The 19,766-nt window shown below is 39.5% G+C and overlaps 1 long non-coding RNA gene across 1 annotated transcript; it reads right to left on the reverse strand.

Annotated features, from left to right (window-relative positions):
* Positions 1 to 352: 352 nt before the first annotated feature.
* Positions 353 to 19,501, reverse strand: LOC112118022. The gene is made up of 4 exons (XR_002909015.1): positions 19,121 to 19,501; positions 5,485 to 5,571; positions 3,367 to 3,511; positions 353 to 685 (listed from the first exon to the last, which is right to left on the reverse strand). It is a non-coding gene; the product is annotated as an uncharacterized LOC112118022 (long non-coding RNA).
* Positions 19,502 to 19,766: the final 265 nt, after the last annotated feature.

Here is a 19,766-nt window from a genome sequence, read left to right on the forward strand (position 1 = left end):
GCTGCGACTGTGCAAGTCAGCCAAATAGCAACCCTCCAAGTCAGCGGTAGCCTCAGCCTCCTAGTCAGGTAGACAATAGTCTATGGCCCATGCCCCTTAGGTGTGGCTAAACACTTAAACAGTCTATGGCCCTCAGCCTCCACGCTGGAGCAAACAGCAACAATCTATAACTCTGGCCCTCTGGCCTAAAGGTTAGGACGCATCCCGCCCCATATACGGAGCCAGGTTCAGGCAGTAGGAGGATCTGGATCCACCCTCCTGCACCGGGTCCCAGCCAGGACCCTAGCAGTGGTGGGCAATCCTGCCAAGGGGTAAGTGGGGAAATGTGTGGTCACTGCCTCACATCCCAGTAGCACAACCAGACCAAAGTCTTGTTTCCCTGGGCTACTTTCTACCGGTTCCTGCTGGTGCTGCTCTGGCAATGCTGGCACCTGGCTCTCAGTCTCGTGGCCAGGCAGTCCTTCCTCTGTTCTATCATTTCCACAGGGAATTAGACTCAACCTATTCTTTACTTAATTAAACCTCATTGTAGATATCAGCTTTTTCTTTTTTTCTGTGGGGTCAGTAGCAGCAAAAATGTCCCTGAAATTTTCTCACCAGGACAGCATCCAAATGGTTTCTTAGTCAGGAAACATTGTTCTCCTTCTCTTCAAACATCCCAGACCCCTGGGAGGGTGTCTCTGTCCTGGAAAAATAAACAGAGTACGAGTCCTTCCTCAAACAAGGATCAACCACATGATTCTATTTTTTAATTATTATTATTTTGGAGGGACATGGGTTGACAGAAGTGAGGCCCTTCATTCAGTCTGCATTTTAAACCACATTTCCCTTCGGTTTGTCATCTCATTCCATTTACACCCCATGGAAATATGCACAGGAAAAAATCTAAATTATGCAAAATTAAATCCTTTTAAAAAACAAATTAACTGAAATATAACACTATTTGAAGCTTCTTTAGAAATATATGCAGGAATTTTGTATTTATATAGCATATTTTATCACAGAATCTACTGTAGTGCTTTATCATTTCTTGAACAACAACAAAAAGGTGACTCAGAGCATGTGATTTTTAAAATTAAATAAAGCTGTATATAATGCTTGCTAAATTGAGATTAGTTTTTATAATTTTCATCAAAATGACCTTTTTCTGCAGTTAAGTAGATGCTCACATCTTTTCAAAGTGCAAAACAAAAAACAATTAAACAAAAGAATGCTCTGCATCCTTGTGGTATCTCAAATATTGTGCAACGTAACAGAATTATTGGGCAGTTATATTGGGTTCGTCTCGCATACTGCTTATCAATATACTAGCACAGCAAGTAAATAAAGTAAAATAGAACTAAACCTTGGGATTTTTTGTTAACATAAAGTCTTTTTAAATTCCAAGATTGAAATAAAGGAACACCAGCTCTTTCAGTTTGTCTTCTGAAAGAGAACGCCTCTGAATGGTGAGGACAAGATTATACAGAGAGCTGCTGAGTTCAGCATCAGCTGTGTTTGTTACAGCATTTATGTATCTGAAAGCTAATATATTTAAGTTCAGAAGACAGTTGGCTGTTGATGACCAAAACATGGCAATGTCAATTTCTCCTGACTGTAGAGTGCTCTGGATCACATCGGGTGCCACCTTCCCAGTATACAAAGCAAACTCCTCTGCTGAAATGTCACTGAAGCCAGGAATTGAAGTATAATCTGCCTTGACATGAGACATTCCTTATGCATTTCAGGAACTTAATTGCGGGCTGCCCACCCTCAGTATCACTGATGTACTTCTTCAGCTTTTCAGCTGAATTGTCAACAGCTGAACGAAACAAGTGCACCAACTTGCTACTTTCATCAGTTGTTACATTGTTGACATCTTCAACCCTGAGAAACCTTTGAGTGGATTCCTCTGAAAACTGAATATGTGTCTCAAGGAAAAACAGCAGTTCTTCCATTTTCTCAAAAGCAAAGAGAGTGCATTTGTAACACCAACAGACCCCAGTCATCAGGATCGAACCTGGGACCTTTGGAGCTAAATGCATGAGCCTCTACTGCATGAGCTAAAACCAATATGGCCCTTAGCTAAGGCTGTAGAGCAGACTCATTTAACTCTCTCTCTAAGTTGTCTCGGTGCCACTAGATGGGACAGAACACCACACCCAGCAGGTGTGCGGGTTCATTGTCTCTGGGTTTCAGATGTAACAATTAGGTCAATGACTGGCCTGCATATTTCATGGACAAAATGCAGTTTAATCTTCTGCATTAAACATTGGGTTTCATCTGACGCACTTTCAAGTTCCCACCACGATGTGGTGCCGAGTTGCCATGCACACCCATTTCTTCTTCAACAAAGCCGTGATAATATTGAAAGCGCATTTCATGGTACAGAACAGCAATAAACCAGCAGTTACATCTAGTTGCTAATGAGTCTGGTGCCATTGTAGCACTGGCAACTTTTTTGCCAGCTGTAATTTAAGTACCTCATCTTCCTGCTCCCTGCCATATAGAACATATGTGAGAAAGCTTTTACCAGTGCATTGACATCCTTGAACGACTTATGAAAACTTTCCTCCAGCAGACTGATTATGTAAGCAAGGCATGTTACATGGATGCTATCGGGAAACAGTCCAGACAGTTCAGTTTTGTAAGCTTTATGCATGTATGCAGCATTATCCATGTAAAAGACAACTACATTGTTGTAAGCAATTTTGTAACTTTGCACAATCTGAATGACTGCTTGAGACATAGTGCTGTGATTTGTTTTCTGCATGAAGTGTGTGTCTTCAAGATAGGAGGACATCTTTCCAGTACCATTTTTTGCCAGCGATATGAGTAAAATGTTAAGTACATAGCACCCCTCATCATCAGTCATTTCATTGAATATAACTGACATATAGTTATGCTTCACTTTGTCCTTAAGTTTGTTTCTCTCAGTGTTGTAGACATCTGTAAAATATGCATCTTGAAGCTGGTAACCTCGTGGAATTGCACCACCATTCTTCACTCGAGTGTTTAGAAACTGGTGTATGAAAGGATGGTCCATTTTAGATAATGGTATGTTTGCCATGGCACAAGTTAAGACCCAGTGAGGGACAACATCCAACTGCTCATGTTATGTTATTGTGGTTGTGTTGAAACATGTTGAATGTGAACACTACATTTTTTTGTGATTCTCCCTGCAATGTGGCGTTTCTCATTAAATGTTTCTGTGATTTGGTGAGGTGATTTGAAATTGTTGATTTCCTTTGATGGTCCAGAAAAACTTTGCACATTTTACAAAAGTGTTTTCTGCCATCTTCGAATACCTGTCCAGGAATACCTTTTACTCTCAATTAGTCAGCTGCAATATGGTAATTAAGGATTGTTTGGAAAAGCAAAGCTTACATGAGAGTCCATGCTGCTCCTCTACTCCAAAGCCTCCAGGATTTTGTCTCCATCAATCACTTGAACAGGGTAGCAGCAATCTCATATCACAGTCTGCTCATACCTCACATCTTTGTGTTCACGTTGCAGTCAGGCTGTGTTCCCCCTACATAGAATCATAGAATTTAATGGCAGAAGGGATGACTGTGATCATCATCTCATCTTCTGTATAATACAGGTCATAGAACTTTGCCAAAATAACTCCTAGAGCTTATCCTATAGAAAAACATGCAATCTTGATCCAAAAATCACCAGTGATGAAGAATGCATTGCAACCCTTGGTAAATTGTTCCAATAATTAATTACCCTCCGTGTTAAAAATATACATGTTATTTCCAGTCTGAATTTGTCTAGTTTCACCTTCCAACCACTGGCTCATTGTTATACCTTTGTCTGCTAGATTGTCAAGCTTTCCCTTGGCAGCCACTTGTAAAAAGATAATATCTGATCATTGGTCTTCCATTGTATCTTCAAGGCGATTGTAGTCTTACATAGACAATTCTTGACCTGCTCGTCTGACTAATATTCAATCCCTTACTCCCTTGTCCCAGAGGAGAAATCAACTCCTTCACTTTCAGTGGTTGACAACACAAAGTGAGTGGGGAAACCAAGTCATGAATATCTTTCCATTAAAAATATTACACAAATTTCCACATTCTCCACATCTGCTCTAATTTGATTTATGTTTCCTGAAAATGAACATTTCCTCCAAAAGAAGGAAAAAGCTAAACTCCCAGTGAGACTCACAGTTACTTGACGTAGGCTTACTGAAAACAGAACCTAACAAACAGAGATTAATAGACATTCTTGAAAACTAATGTGCACCCCTCCCGCCCCCGCCCAAAGAACAGAGGAGGAGCATAACCATTATAGAATCAAGTATCTTATACAAATACTCCTTCTTGATTCTCAGATCCATCTAAGCTGTGTGTGACACAGGACCAGGGGATGGGGAAAACGGGACTATACACCACTGATTCAAGGGCCAGCTGAGTGCTGGTTTGGTTTCTGGGTTGTTCTCACCTGTGTTTGGGTGCCAATTGACCAGTGGGGCTCTTCCAGCAACTCAAAATAAGCAGCTCACCCCCCTTACTCTAGCCATTTCCTCTGTGCTGGGGCCTACATGGGTGGTGGTGCAGAACCATTTACTAGGTATATTATTATTAATTATCATTTGTATTGTGATAGCACCTCGGACCCAGTCATGGACCAGACCAAAAAGATGGTTCCTGCCCCCAAAGATTTTACAACCTAAGTATAAGAAAACAGATAGCGACAGATAGAGACAGACAGAAAAGCACAAGGAAACAATGAGGCACATTGATTTATGCCACCTGGAGATTCCCGCTCTACAGGGGCTGAGAATCAGGCTCCCATATCACAAAAATTACAGTCTGTCTCCCAAAGAGCTTGAATTTGCTCCCATGCTCTCAATCCACAGCAGAGCTCACACTGATTTCAAAAAAACAAGATGCTATTTTTCTCTCACGGTCAAGGTGGTGTGGCTTATATAGTGCCTCTGGAAAGTGATTTTTGTCAAATTTACAGTACTCAAACATTGCAAAAACTCACCCATGCAAAAAATCACCCCAGGTACACCTGAGTTTGGAATGTTTATCCAAAGGATATAAATGTAACAACAACACTTAAAGTTCATCATATCTTTGTCTATTTATTTACAGTTTAGCAGACTACAACTGAACAGCTAGCACTTCAGCCTCTCAAGGAATATACCAAAAGCAGTAATTCTATCGGCACAGCTAAATGGTCTCCAAATAGCATTAGCATCCTCTTGCAGCTGAGCCCAAATGAGGAAGTAAAAAAAACCCCAACAACTCTCAATCACCTTTTATACTAATCTGGAAGCATCTGAGTCCAGTAATTATAATGTCCACTTTTGACTCCTATAATAAAACAATATCTAACTCTACAGACTCGAAGGGTGCAGATGTGTATATTTTTCTAGCATGCAGATGACTATCACAGCAATATTACCAGGCAACAAAAAATATCTATGGTACACTGTAAAAAGTAGAAGGAAATCCAGAGAAGTTTGGGTGCTGAGGTTCTGCTGCTCACCTCCAAGCCTGGAAGAGTTTAAGCTGAACCCAAACCTCTCCTTCTGCCAGTGCACCAGGAGTGGGATTCATGCTGTTTGTGCATACACTGTGGAGGAAGTCAGATGTGATTACATTATTTGCAGGGATGCACAGTGGTGTAATCACATTACAAACCCCATGTTTGGCAATATGTTTATGTAATGCTCTGTCTGTTTCTAACTTATTATTTATATAGCACCATTAGGAAGCTAGATGTATTGCAGACATTTAAGAAGAGGTATGACGTGATTATCCTCTCATTTATACCAGCAAGTCTATGGAAGTCTTTGGTGTTACACTGGTTTAAAGCTGATGTAAGACAAATCAGAATCAGGCCCAAGGCCCTTGGTCCGTTTAGCATGTCAGACTCCAATATGAAGTGTCAAGCTGATTCTGATTCCATCCCATCAGCATCCTTTTATACAGCCTTAGAAATGAGTCATTTAAATCTTTTAAACAGCAGTAACAAAAGGATTCATACCATTGCTTTGCTATCTTCTGCTCTGCCAAGATCCAAATCTCTCCCTTGAAGCTGTACTGATGTCATTGGCATAACGCCAAGCCATGTTTGTTGTGTCATTTTTAAATTTAGGGACAATATTTAAAAGTTGTGAAACATTTATAGGACTTACACGCAATACTTAGTACAGCAGTTTGGATGTAGCCACATCTGTTCAGAACTTTAGATGCTCAAGCACATTTTGGAAACTGAAAAGCAGCCATTGTGAAAGCATTTCGGAGCCTGTTGTAGATTAATAATATACCACTTTTCTACAGCTGTTCACTTAACCCAATGATTTGCAGGAACAGGAAATGCTTGCCTTGCATAAACTTTTACACAATAGATTCACCATAGGCTAATAAATTTATAAATATATGTATATATAAAATAAATAAAATATATAATAAATATTTTATATATTATATATAGTCATCAGACTATTCAATACTATAATGACTTTTGCTCTAAACACATGATGCATTTCTTCTATATTTTTATTTGGTGAGTGAATAGAACACTCGTGCAAACAAGGGACTCAGAGGACTGGCTTGTACCAAACATAATATAGGCAGATGCTGTTCACACCTCCCCACTTAGATTTGCTGGGGTAACTCATTTCTAACCTACATCATCCCTGCTATTTCCTGCCACTTTTGCCAAACTGACCCAAATCACAAGATGGTTTTAGTGATGGAAACTAAAACAAAAATAGCAAAATCTATTTTCACTGGCACTAGCACTCAAAGGAAATAGGAGCTGAACTGCAGCGCTCTGCCTGAAGAAAGAAACATGTTCCTTATTTTTTTTTTGTTGACTTCAACAAAAATAAAGCAGGGAGCTGAGAGAAAGAGAACACAGATAATCTGAGGATCTGATTTGGATCTGTGCTGCAGTATTTAGAGTTTCTCATTTTTTCTTTCTACTTGGAGTATCACTTTTCATCCAAGAAAGAGACTAACCTTCTTATAGCTTATCACACAGTATCAGTCCCAACCCAGAACTTCAGCATAAAGTGAAGAGATGGAAACTCCACTTGTTCATCTCATGACCCTTTCAAGGTCAGGGGGAAAACCAAACAGGATTTGGGGTTTGGATGGGATGGGATTTGCTTTTAAAGAGTAGTCCACCAAGCCCAGATCAACAGATCCCAGCACTCCAGCCTCCCCAAACCTAGCCATCTCCTCTTCTACCTCTACAAAACCCAGGGACCGTTTTTCTGTCTCCTCAAACTCAGCAATCATCCTCCTGTCCTTCAACCCAGCAACCCCTCTCTCCCAGAGGTTAAAATAAAGGGAGTGCAGTTATCTCTCCTCTGCTCACATACATAGAGTGAGCTCCCCTTCATTTCCCTGGCTCAGGTAAGCAGTGCTTTCAAACAGCTTTCCCTCCTCCTTGACTGGTGCAGTAAGAGCTCCCTCTCCTGTTTCAATCTTCTTTAACCAGTGCTGACACTTCCAAACCTAGCAACCCCCTTGTTGCCTCCACAAGCCTCCACAACCCCCACCGAAATCTCTAGACTCTGGCCCCTTCCCAGAATTGTTCCAGGAAAGTGTTTTAAATGTTGGCAACACTACAAAACTGATGCTTTCTACCTGAGATTCTAATGCATGTGGACAACATTTAGGCTTAGAAATCTTGTTTTGTGGATTCCTTTTAAGTTCGCTAATGTTTTCATTTTTATTGTGTTTCAACCCCTTAATGCAAAGGTAATGCAAAGATTGAAGGAAACCTAGTTTTGAGTGCATCATTCATTTGGAATGTTCCATGCGTTGTACTCTTTATAAAGTGGTCTTTTTATTAATGATTATTATTTATTTCTATAAAAAGTAAATTTATCATGCTTCTTTCTGAAGAAGAACCCAGTACTTTTAAATGGAAAAGACAGAAGTGAATAAAAGCTTCCTTTTATTCTGCATTACTTGAATGCATGATATGTGAGTCAAAAAACAAATCTCTCAGAGTCTTGCTAGCTTTTGGACTGGAAGTGCTGAACTACAGAGCGTTAAGCATCTGAAGTATCAGGTAGTGACCACTGTTAAATACAGGATATTAGAAAAGATGGATCACTGGTTGGAATGAAAAGGAGTACTTGTGGTACCTTAGAGACTAACAAATTTATTTGAGCATAAGTACTCAAGTGCCACAAATACTCCTGTTCTTTTTGTGGATACAGACTAACAAGGCTGCTACTCTGAAACCTGTCATTATGGTTGGGATGAGTAATTCCTATACTCCAGGAAGTTCTGGGATCCCATGTTTTATGCTAATTTAGTCTCTGAGAGCAAAAATATCCAATACATAAAGGTCCTGCCAGGACTGGAAAACCATTCCATGTCACTCACTGTTTAAAGACACAAAGTATCCCTAATAGCATCAAGCCAGTCAGAACAGCATGAATTGTGAAATGTCACTCCCCCAGGAAGGTTAAGTGATGCCTCCATGCAGAAACAAAGAAACTGAGAGGATAAAACCACAAGTAAGAAAATATGTCCCTGTGTATGTCTGCAGCCCCCCTGACAGACAGGCCTGCTTTGTCCTGTTCTAGGCAGTAACTCATGTACCCTTTTTCGTTAAGGAAAAGTCCAGGCTCACCTAGCCAGAGAGAGGACATCAGTCAACTATGTAAGCTAATGAAACCCATACCAAAGGGAGCTTGTCAGAGTGAGATTTAAGTTTGCATAAACATTGTCCAACGTTCATCTCAATTGAAACTGATTTTAATGAATGATATGGAATATTAATTCTATAACTAAAAAGCTTCCTTTCTGTTCTGAGATAGTCCAAGCACCTTCCAAACAGGTCTGGTTTTCAGACTGACTTGGATGGATGAAACTTATCTGACCTATAGCTAAGAATAAGTAACAGTTATCTTGCAAGCCTAAGATGTCTTCAGCCTCGTAAGGAAGGAATATTGTCTGAGCTACAGTTAATTGAAATGGGGAATAATAATTAATGATTTCTTCTATTTTTGCCCAGTATAATGAACCTCACAGTCTTTGAGAAGAAACCATCGACTCACTTAGGTGAGGCAGAGAACAATAGTATTAAGCACTGAAAGAGTTTTGCCTACAATCACTGTTTAAAGCACTGACAGTACATGGTGCTGTGTGTCTTCATCTCTGATTGACCTCAGTATGAGATGAGGGTGGCAAAGAACTTGCAAGATCAGGTGCTAAAATAATCTGATGCACATTAGACATGCTAGGGATGTAAAGTACCAATAGCTCTTGTGATACTTTCATAGTAAGTAATTAAATCAAAAGTATTGTTCCTACAGCCAAGCTCCATAAGACAGCATTCAGAGCACGGATAGCGCTTAGATTTACTAAGGCTTCTGTACACTAAAAAGTTAGGTTGACATAACTACCTTGGTCAGGGGTGTGAAAAAACATTGCTATGCTGACCTAATCCCCAATGCAGGCAGAGCTATGTCAACAGAATAATTCTCCCATCAATGTAGCTATTGTTGTTCAGAGGAAATGATGTTCCTACACGAATTGGAAAAAACCCTTCCCGTGTTGTAGGCTACATCTACAGTAAGGGGTTATGCTGTCATAGCTGCAGCAATATAGCTATGCTGGTATAGTTCCCCATAGTGCAGACATATCCTAACATGGGAGTCAGTCCTTGCAGGTGATGAACACCCTCAACTGTTAATGAAGTCAATGGAATTGACTCTGATCTACCTTTCACAGATTAGCCGATGTATCCATTATAAGCAGATACGTGCCTCTTTATTGATTCCTTGGGCCGTACAGTGAGTCTTCTTGTTTCAGAAGGGAGCCCATAAGAGTGAGAAAGGTTCTATAGATATCAGGGTGTATTATTCTGTTTAAAGGGCATACCACTCGGGGTACAGGTGTAATATTGTAACTGAAACTGTGAAACTAGCTCCTGCTGTGCATTTAGAGTGAAATTAACCCCATGCAGGGGACCAGAACAGGCATCTGCACCACTCAGATCCCACTTTACCCATCATATAGACTTTGGCTGACCCTCTGCAGGGGGATGAATTTCAGATTGATTCTTTTTTATTGTTTTGCTTTATTTTCATGAATTGTTAGTTCAATTTTAGTGATGTTTTTCCTTAGACATGTTTGTAGAATAAAATTAGTCATAAAATTATGTTATGCTTTTGTTTCTTTAGACAGTCAGTGACAAGTTACTAGTAAGACACGTAAGTAATGAAAAGAGTTTTTGTAATGATGGCATTGTGAGCATACTGGCATTACGTAGGGTAAAGCCTGCAAATATTTCACTATTTACCTTGATGTTTTACTCTAATTTTTATTTTGGAACTGTAATCTAGTAGACAGAGCCCAACAGTGAGAATGAGGAGTCCTGGGTTCTAGTCTTTGCTCTGCCATGTTCCTGCTGGGTCACCTTGGGCAAGTCACATCACTTATCTGTGCCTCAGTTTCCCCTCCTGCTCTTTTTCTGTCTTATTATTTAAATAGCAATGCGACCAGGACAAGGACTGTCTCTCATTTTGTGTTTGTAAAGTGATTAGCACAATAAAGCCCTAATCTCAGTTGGGGCATCTAGGTTCTACTGTAATAAATATTAATAACACTGCTTTACAGCCAAAATGCTTCTGAAATAAATGTAGTCAAACTTTACTAATTCTGGGTCACTGAGAACAAAAATGATGCTTAAAATTGTTGATTGGCTCTAGTTTTCAAGATATGCTATTGGGTCAGTATATACGACCCTTGACTTGGGAGGATAAGTGAGTTATAAAGGGAAGGGATCTCAATTTAAACCAGAAATGACTAAAATACATCTTTGACTGGATCTATGAATAAATCCATGACTGGGTTTGGACAGTACTTGCTTTTTAGGCAAAACAATGAATGATGCAATCTGAAGCTGGTATTGCGTCATACATGATATGAATTGCATCATGTTATTCCTAGAAGTCATGGATGATGCAATCATAACGAAGCTTACATCACTCTGCTGAACAAATTGCCCTATATCAGCTCTAGAAATCATACAGTGTCGTGCTCTCTTATTTGTCAGTGTTTGATTTTGCAAAGGGACACATTTCTGTTTAGCCAAAGTGAGCAGAGATGCCTCGTACTTGTGTGAACAGTGCAGATAACTTCTGCTATGTTTGTGGTGAAGTGACTTTTGCATCACAAAAGCGCAGTATAACCACTATGGTTAAGAAAGCCTATCACCTTTATTTTGGCTGCAAAATTGGAGATCAGGACAAGAGGTGGGCCCCACACATATGCTGCAACACTTGTGCAACAAATCTTGGCCAGTGGTTGAACAGGAAAAGGAAATCTATGCCTTTTGCAGTGCCAATGATTTGGAGAGAGCCAACAGATCATACCAGCAATTGTTACTTCTGCATGGTGCCTCCAGTTGGGAAAGGTGTGTCAAAGAAGAAAAAGTGGACTGTGCATTATCCAAACATTCCATCAGCTATACGCCCAGTACCCTATGGAGAAGGACTGCCGGTTCCTGATGCACCAGAATCATTCTCACTTGAGTCAGACGAGGAAGAGGAAGAGGATGAAACTTCTGGTCCTGAACCATCAATGTCACAAGACCCACATTTTCCCCCATCCTCCTCCTTTGAACCACACCTCATAACACAAGGTGAACTGAATGACCTTGTCAGGGATTTGGAACTACCCAAGAGTAAGGCAGAGTTGTTGGGCTCCAGACTACAGCAGTGGAATCTCCTGGCAGGTGATGTTAGGGTTTCCATGTTCCGTGACCGTCAAAAGGATCTTGTCCCATTCTTCTTCATGGAAGGTGATCTTGTAGCCTGCAACAACATCGATGGTGTGATGGCAGCCCTCAACATCGTTCACGATCCAGATGAGTGGAGACTGTTCATTGATTCATCGAAGACGAGTCTTAAAGCTGTTTTACTGCATAATGGCAATGTTTTGCCATCAATTCCAGTTGGTCATGCAGTCCATATGAAGGAAACCTATGACAACATGAAACAACTTTTGAGGTACATAAACTATGACCAACATCAGTGGCAGCTCTGTGGCGATTTGAAGGTTATTGCTCTCTTGCTTGGTCTGCAGACTGGATACACAAAGTACTGCTGTTTTCTCTGCGAATGGGATAGTCGTGCAAGAGATTCCCACTACATCAAGACAGATTGGCCACTCCGACAGTCACTGGAGCCTGGGAGGAAAAGTGTTCAGCATCCACCACTTGTTGAATCAAGGAAGATTTTGTTACCATCCTTACACATCAAGCTGGGTCTGATGAAGAACTTTGTCAAGGCCATTGACAAAACACAAGCAGCTTTCAAGTACCTCCGTGGAAAATTTCCAAGGTTAAGTGAAGCTAAGTTAAAGGAAGGTGTCTTTGTTGGTCCTCAGATTCGTGAACTTCTTCGAGATGATGCATTTGACCATGCACTGCGTGGCAAGGAAAAGATGGCATGGAAAGCCTTCCAGTTAGTGGCAATAAATTTTCTCAGAAACAACAAGGCAGACAACTACAGGTTGTTGGTGGAAAACCTCCTCAAGGCATACAAAAGCCTTGGTTGCAACATGTCACTAAAGATACATTTTTTGCACTCTCATCTAGATTTTTTTCCATCGAACTGCGGAGCAGTGAGCGACGAGCATGGTGAGCGATTTCACCAGGACATTGCAACAATGGAGAAACGATATCAGGGCAAATGGAGCCCATCAATGCTTGCAGACTATTGCTGGACAGTGACAAGAGATGCTCCATTTAATGAATACAAGAGACAAGCCAAGAAGCGCCGAGTAGACACTGAATAGGACTAAACTATGTACAGAATAGTTTTTTGCCTTTTGTTTCATAATAAATTTTATTTATATAACCCTTTTGCTGATTTTTAAAGTGTTACATAAACAGGACAGGTGAAATATTATCATGTAAAGCAACCATAAACACATGAAAAGACCTAGGTTTACAATTTATGATTAAAACTCTACTATCTACACAATATACATAGACATAAAATGTAAAAACTTAAATATCTTAGAAACAGTAGCCAATCAGTTGTTTTAATTGTCATATTTGAATTCAGCACATCAAAATACATAATAAATAGCACATTTTATCTCTGAAGCAGACGACTTCTCAAAAATTGTAGACCAGTGTAATAAGTAATAGCCACTGATCTCCTACACAATAATTGATGCACATGGTGTACCTTTTCCTATCTAGGATATTAATAGCAAAATATATTTCAAAATATTTTGGTTGGATAAATATATCAATATGTTTAGAGATTTTCTAAAGTATTAGATCAACAGTTTTTGCCACATTCTTCAGAATTTTCTAGTGGCTGATCAGTACATATATGACACAGAATTAGGAACATGGATATAAACACAAATCTGTGACCATAGAGAGCCAAATGTGCATTTCATACTGTATGTAATTGCAAAGAAAGGAAGTTTAGTTATATTTTATAATCAGAAACATTCTGCTTTTATGACTCACGATTTAATAAGGAATTAGACGTGATCGAGGACATACTACAATTTTTGGAGAAAGAACCAGGCATAGTTGACAGTCTGGAGAAATAATTATGGGGTGAGCTAATATAAAGACTTCAGGTTCATGTGTCCTCACATTACTCTACTGACTATGAGATCTGATGTTTGTTAATTAAAGACGGTGTTGTTATTTCTATTAGGTGGCTGTTTCGGAAAGCCTGGCTTCTTAGCATAAAATTAATTAACCTTCAGAAGACAGTCTGGGGTACTTCAATGACCCCACTGCTGCTGCTGAAAATAAAATAAAAAAGTATATTTCACAAAGTTTTTTAAGGACTTCTGCAACATATGTGGTGTGAAAGAATAGAAAATATTAGATCTCCTTTTTCAACAATTTTGCAATCTAAAGGCCCTCTAGACAATCATGTTTTTAACACACCTCTGAACCATTGAGTGGCCTCTATTCTATGCATATCCCACACTTTAAGGCACATGGGGATGATGGTACAGTGTCAATCAATGGCCTCTTTCTTTTTAACTTGTATACTCTTCATATCTTCATTTGCATTGTAGTCCTTTCTTGAGTCCCCAGCTATGACCAGGGACCCATTATGGTCTACTGGGTAGAACATTGGACTGGGTCACACAAAACCTGAATTGTAGTCTCAGTTCCACCACTTGCCTGCTGATGATCTCCCACAAGTCACTGCTCCTCTCTGTATCTCAGTATCCCCCGCTATAACATGGGTACAATGATGCCGTAAGGTGCTTTGAGATCTACTAATGTAAAGCTAGGTACTATTATTCCATTGATAAGAGCTGGATATTATTATGATGCTAGGTGCTCTATTTACACAGAGTAAGAGATATTTGCTTGCCCCCAAAAGCTCAGAATTTAAAATAGTCAGAGAAATGTAAACAGTTGTAAGGAGAAGCAAAGTGCCCAAGTTTTCAGTCTAGTATTCTATCTGTTAGATCCACCACCTCCTAATCTACAGCCACTTCCTTTTCCAACAGTTTGCTGAACAAAATATTTCTAAATAAATTGTCTTAAGAATGGTGTTTGAAAAATCTTAACAATTTTAATAGTTTGAAAAAGACATGAGAGTTAGTTATTCCTCCCTGCCTTCATTTTGTTCCTAATAAAGACTGGCTTGATAAAGTCAACCGATTTTAACGTAATTAATTTCATGATCAGAATTCCTGGAATTATTTAAAACAAATTTTGTAAAAAAAAAAGAAAGAACTAAAAGGTCACAGTAATTTTTAAAAATTATTATTATTATTATTATTATTATTATTATTGAAAGTAGGGCATTTAAAATGATTGCAATAAAAATACCATACAGACAAGTAGAGAAGTACCATCATGTTCACCTACCATGTGCAGAGTTATTGAAACTCGGAAATTGTTTAAAATAAACATAATTAATAGTTTTCACATCTATTCTCAATCATTTTGACACTTTGGAATTTCGATATGAAAGGCTGACTTTGGTGAAGGATAAATCCAGGTATTCTAAATCCCCCATTAGAATGCAAGATTGAATGCTACCTATTTCTAAAAGAACTCCATTTGCACACCAAAAATAGAGTCAAAACAGACAATAATGCTTCTTCTGGAATCTAAAATAATTGAGGTGCAAGCTCAGCTGCAAATCAGGAGAGGGTCTTTCTTAAAAAACCCGAAACGAACATTAGCAGGCAACATACATTCTTTTGTCACAGTTCACATGTGGCCAAACAAACATACAACCCTTCAGAAATGATTGTATCTAGTCAGCCCAGGCACATCCTCATCCTAACCAGATAATATTATACTTGGTAGTCCTTGTTTCATTATAGCAGTCACTTAGGTCCTGATCCTGCAAACATTTACACACTTTTTTAACTTTAAGCATGAGAGTAGTACCAGAGATTTCAAAATTAAGCACATGCATAACTGTTTGTAGGACTGTGGCCTTGGGAGTGAATGCTATAATTAGGGTCAAATGTGGCTTCCCTTCTAACCCCATTTTCCAATTGCTTAATAATAATACCTAGCTCTTTTCATGTGTAGTTCTCTAAACACATTATAAAGGAAGTCGGTATTATTATTCCTATTTTATGAACGGGAAAACTGACATACAGGAAGGTGAAGCAATTTGCCCAAGATCACACAGCGAGACAATAGCAGAGCCATGAATTGAACCCATGTCACCCAAGTCCTAATTCAATAGGCTACCCTTCCTTCCCTTTATTGACCAAATTAATCCTTTTGTGAAATGTTATATTCTTAGGGTACGTCTATACTTACCTCCGGGTCTGGCGGTAAGCAATCGATCTTCTGGGATCGATTTATCGCGTCTTGTCTCGTCACGATAAATCGATCCCAGATCGATCCCGGAAGTGCTCGCCATCGACGCCGGTACTCCTGCTCCACGACAGGAGTACGCGGAGTCGACAGGGGAGCCTGCCTGCCGCGTCTGGACCCGCGGTAAGTTCGAACTAAGGTACTTCAACTTCAGCTACGTTATTCACGTAGCTGAAGTTGTGTATCTTAGTTTGAAGTGGGGGGTTAGTGTGGACCAGGCCTTAGTCGCAACACTTCTCATTGAATTGTTTTGGAATGTTTGAGCACAAATCATTTGAGCCATGTTTTACTTAATCACACGGGAAAAACATATACCTTTTACCTAGAAGTTCCAATCAGAAAATTTGTACTTGGATCATTCAGAGAGGGATGAAACTAAAAACTTCAGATTTTGCTTGTTTCATGATTCTCACTGAGGGCCTATCTTCACTCCATGTTGCCTCAAGTTATCTACACTGGCGTTAACTCCTCATGAGATAGACTAGCTCCAGCAAGAGCAGCCACACTGCAAAACAGCACTAGTAGCACTCAGCATTTGTATTTGCAGCACAGAGTAGCTGAGTCCCCACTGCCTTACTAATATGCGCATCAGCAGCTTCAAGCTAGAGGGAGCTTGAGCCCTTAACAAGATAGTTAACTTGAAAAGCCCCTCTTTGCTTAAGCTAGAGATTTGTATATGGGCACAAGAGTTGGGTTAGGGGCAACACTTAAGTTATACCTTGTGCTAACACTGTAATGAAGACAAGCCCTGAGATAGAAAGCAGTGAGGTCAATAATTTAAAACTTATGAACATTTGGTCAGAGGTTTTGCATATATGCATTAGAGCTTTTATTATAAAAAAAATACCCCCAATCTGTTCAGGAGCAACTAGTTAAGAATACATCTGTTAAGGACACACCCTATTCCACTGGCAAAACCTGTAAGTTCCATAGTTGCATTTCTCTGTCCCAAAGTACTTAAATGTTCTTCTGGCAAACCTAGAGGTGTGTGTGAACTCTGTGAGTGAAATCCTGTTCTCACAGAAGTAAATGAGAGTTTTGCAACTGACTTCCATGGAGCTAGGAGTTCAGCTCATAATTTAATAAGCACTCTATCAAAAAATACATAATGTCACTCAGATGACTTTAGTGCAGAGGTTCTCAAACTGGGGGTCAAGACACTTCAGGGGGTCATAAGGTTATTATCTGAGGGTTGCGAGCTATCAGCCCAGCACCTGGTGGGGGCTAACAGCCCCAACTCTGCCAGGCACGGGGCTGACAACCTGAGCCCTTGTTAAATTTAAATCAAATTAAATTACCCCCCTGTTTTGAATTTATAAGGGGCGAGGTCACACTCAGAGACTTGCTGTGTGAAAGGGGTCACCAATATAAAAAGTTTGAGAACCACTGCTTTAGTGCAACAGAATCAGAGCCACAGGACCATTGAGCTGCTGGGATAGGCAAAATCTCATAGATATTTTAACTTTCTTATGCCAGTTTTAAATTTATATTCTTCTTCTTTATCTCTTTTTTTTTTCTTTTTGTAGTGGCAGGGTGATTACACAGCACACACATTGAAGTGCAAAGTGACTATATGGTTATTTCTGTCTTTTAAAGCAGAAAGTAGGTTGCCCAATGATTACTTTTCTACCTAGTAACGGTCCAAAAAATAATGTAACATTATCTCTGCTTTATATCTAAGTGCAGCTACCAAGTAATTTCCAGGAACATGGAATTTCTACTCTCTAATTATGCTATGTTGCTAAGTAAAACCTAGGCAGCCATTAGAGAAGCAACGCTAAATTACAGGGAGCAAAGCAAAGTATTATCAGAAAATATACAGTATAATATATTTCATTCATATAAATATTGCTTTGCATCATAGACTGCACTGAGTATAACACAGAAAGGGTATGGTCAGGTGAGTGAAAGTCATTGTGGTCTGATGGTTGTTTGGATATCTATGAGAAATGGGTTGATGGCTTCGGTTTAGTTCCCAGTTGGTACAAGGGCATTGAGATTGGACTGCCCTGTTGGCCTGGAGATGGTATTTACTGGTCTCATCAATGGGGCAGTAAAAAGCAGCTTTCACTGCCATTGCCCATGCTATACTTGTTACCAAAATGTCAGCTGTGCATATTTCAGGATCACCTCTTAGGTCTCTGAAGTAAAGCTATTTCAGAATTTGCAGATGAGTTTGAAAATCATCCAGATCTCATATTAAGACTTTGAATATGTCTACACTGTAAGGTAGGGGTGTGACTCCTCTGCTTGCAAACACACACTCGTGCTAGTGCACGTATAAAAAGCAGCATAGTCACAGTAGCACTAGTAGAGGCAGCGGAGGCATGGCTGAGCCATGCTGAGTACAAACCTGCCTGAAATTTGTGGATATGTACTTGACATGGCTCAGCTGTGCCTCTACTGTTGCTACCCGTGCAACCATAGCCACTCTGCTAGTTATGCTCATACTAGCTGGTTGAGAGAAAGTGCAAGTATGTGTACACAAGAAGGGGAAATCACATTCCTAGCTCAGGTTGTAGACATAGCCTAAGAGATTAACTCATCTACATGAGCAAGATGGAGTTGGAAAATTCTAGCTTATTCAAGAACTCAACCCACACAGCCCCCCTGCAAGTTGTAGAGGTGCAAACACATTCACCAGGTAAAACACAAGAACCTAGATTAGAGACATACATAAATAAATGAAAGCGTCACATCATCAGCCCACCATATCCTCATCGGCTGGACAAGATCTGAGGAAATAATCTTTTTACCTAGCAAATTCAGAAATTACTAGCTTTTATAAATGAAACTTTTCTGGGTATCTATAGACCACATATATTAAAAAACATTATATAAGACATACATTACTTCTCTATGTATTGCTTTGTTTATTCTCCATGACATAAAGTACAGATATTGGATCTGTGTCATACCTTTAAAGACTTTCAGTCAGAATATACTAACGGATGTTCTCCTGCAAAGCACTGAAACCTTTTTCTTTACTTTATTTAAGAACTTGAAATCCTGCCTTAGACTGAGGCTTGAAAAGCAAAAAAATGATTTCAGTGCTGTCACATTGTCTGGAGTGGCTCAGAGCTAAGAGTGCTAAACTTAGGCCATACTTTCAGAAACCAGGGCAGACACCCCAGACTGGTGGTATATTCTATTATTAGATTTCACCAAGCCAGTAAGAAAAGTGTATTCCTGGATCACTATATTGCTTTTATCATGAAGCCACAGACAGTCCCCTTAAGTTCTTTAGCATCTCTTTATCATTTATGGACTTTGTGGTTAAAGATCACTAAAACCAAAAATTACTTACATTAGGTTCTTCCAATCCCAAAGGATCGGTCACTCACCCCGGGTCACTGGTTGCTTCTGGATTTCACACCAAAGACCTGCTATAGCCAATTTCTTTAGTAAATTAAATTAAAGATGTATTAGCTAAGAAAAGAAATGAGAGTTATTAAAAGGTTAAAGCAAATAAAATATATAACAAGTGAGTTAAAGTTTGTAAGTTTAAAATGATAGCAGAGATGTAGTACTGGTAATTTGCCAGTCTCTTAGAGTCTTTTCATAAGTCCCTGAGGGCTTCCCAAAATGGGTTTCGGGGACCTCTGTCTGGTATGTGGAATGCTCCCTGGCAGCATTCAGAAAAATCAGATTTCAAAGTAGCAGCCGTGTTAGTCTGTATCCGCAAAAAGAACAGGAGTACTTGTGGCACCTTAGAGACTAACAAATTTATTTCAGCATAAGCTTTCGTGGGCTACAGCTCACTTCTTCAGATGTATAGAGTGAAACACACAGACAGAAGATATTTATACATACAGAGAACATGAAAAGGTGGAAGTATGCATACCAATTGTAAGAGGCCAATCAATTGAGATGAGCTATCAGTAGCAGCAGAAGAAAAAACTTTGAAGTGATAATCGAGATGACCCATAGAAGGTGTGAGGAGAACTTAACAT

This window comes from Terrapene carolina, unplaced genomic scaffold, assembly GCF_002925995.2.
Source record: "Terrapene carolina triunguis isolate 2854851 unplaced genomic scaffold, T_m_triunguis-2.0 Scaffold38, whole genome shotgun sequence".
NCBI lineage: Eukaryota > Metazoa > Chordata > Testudines > Emydidae > Terrapene > Terrapene triunguis.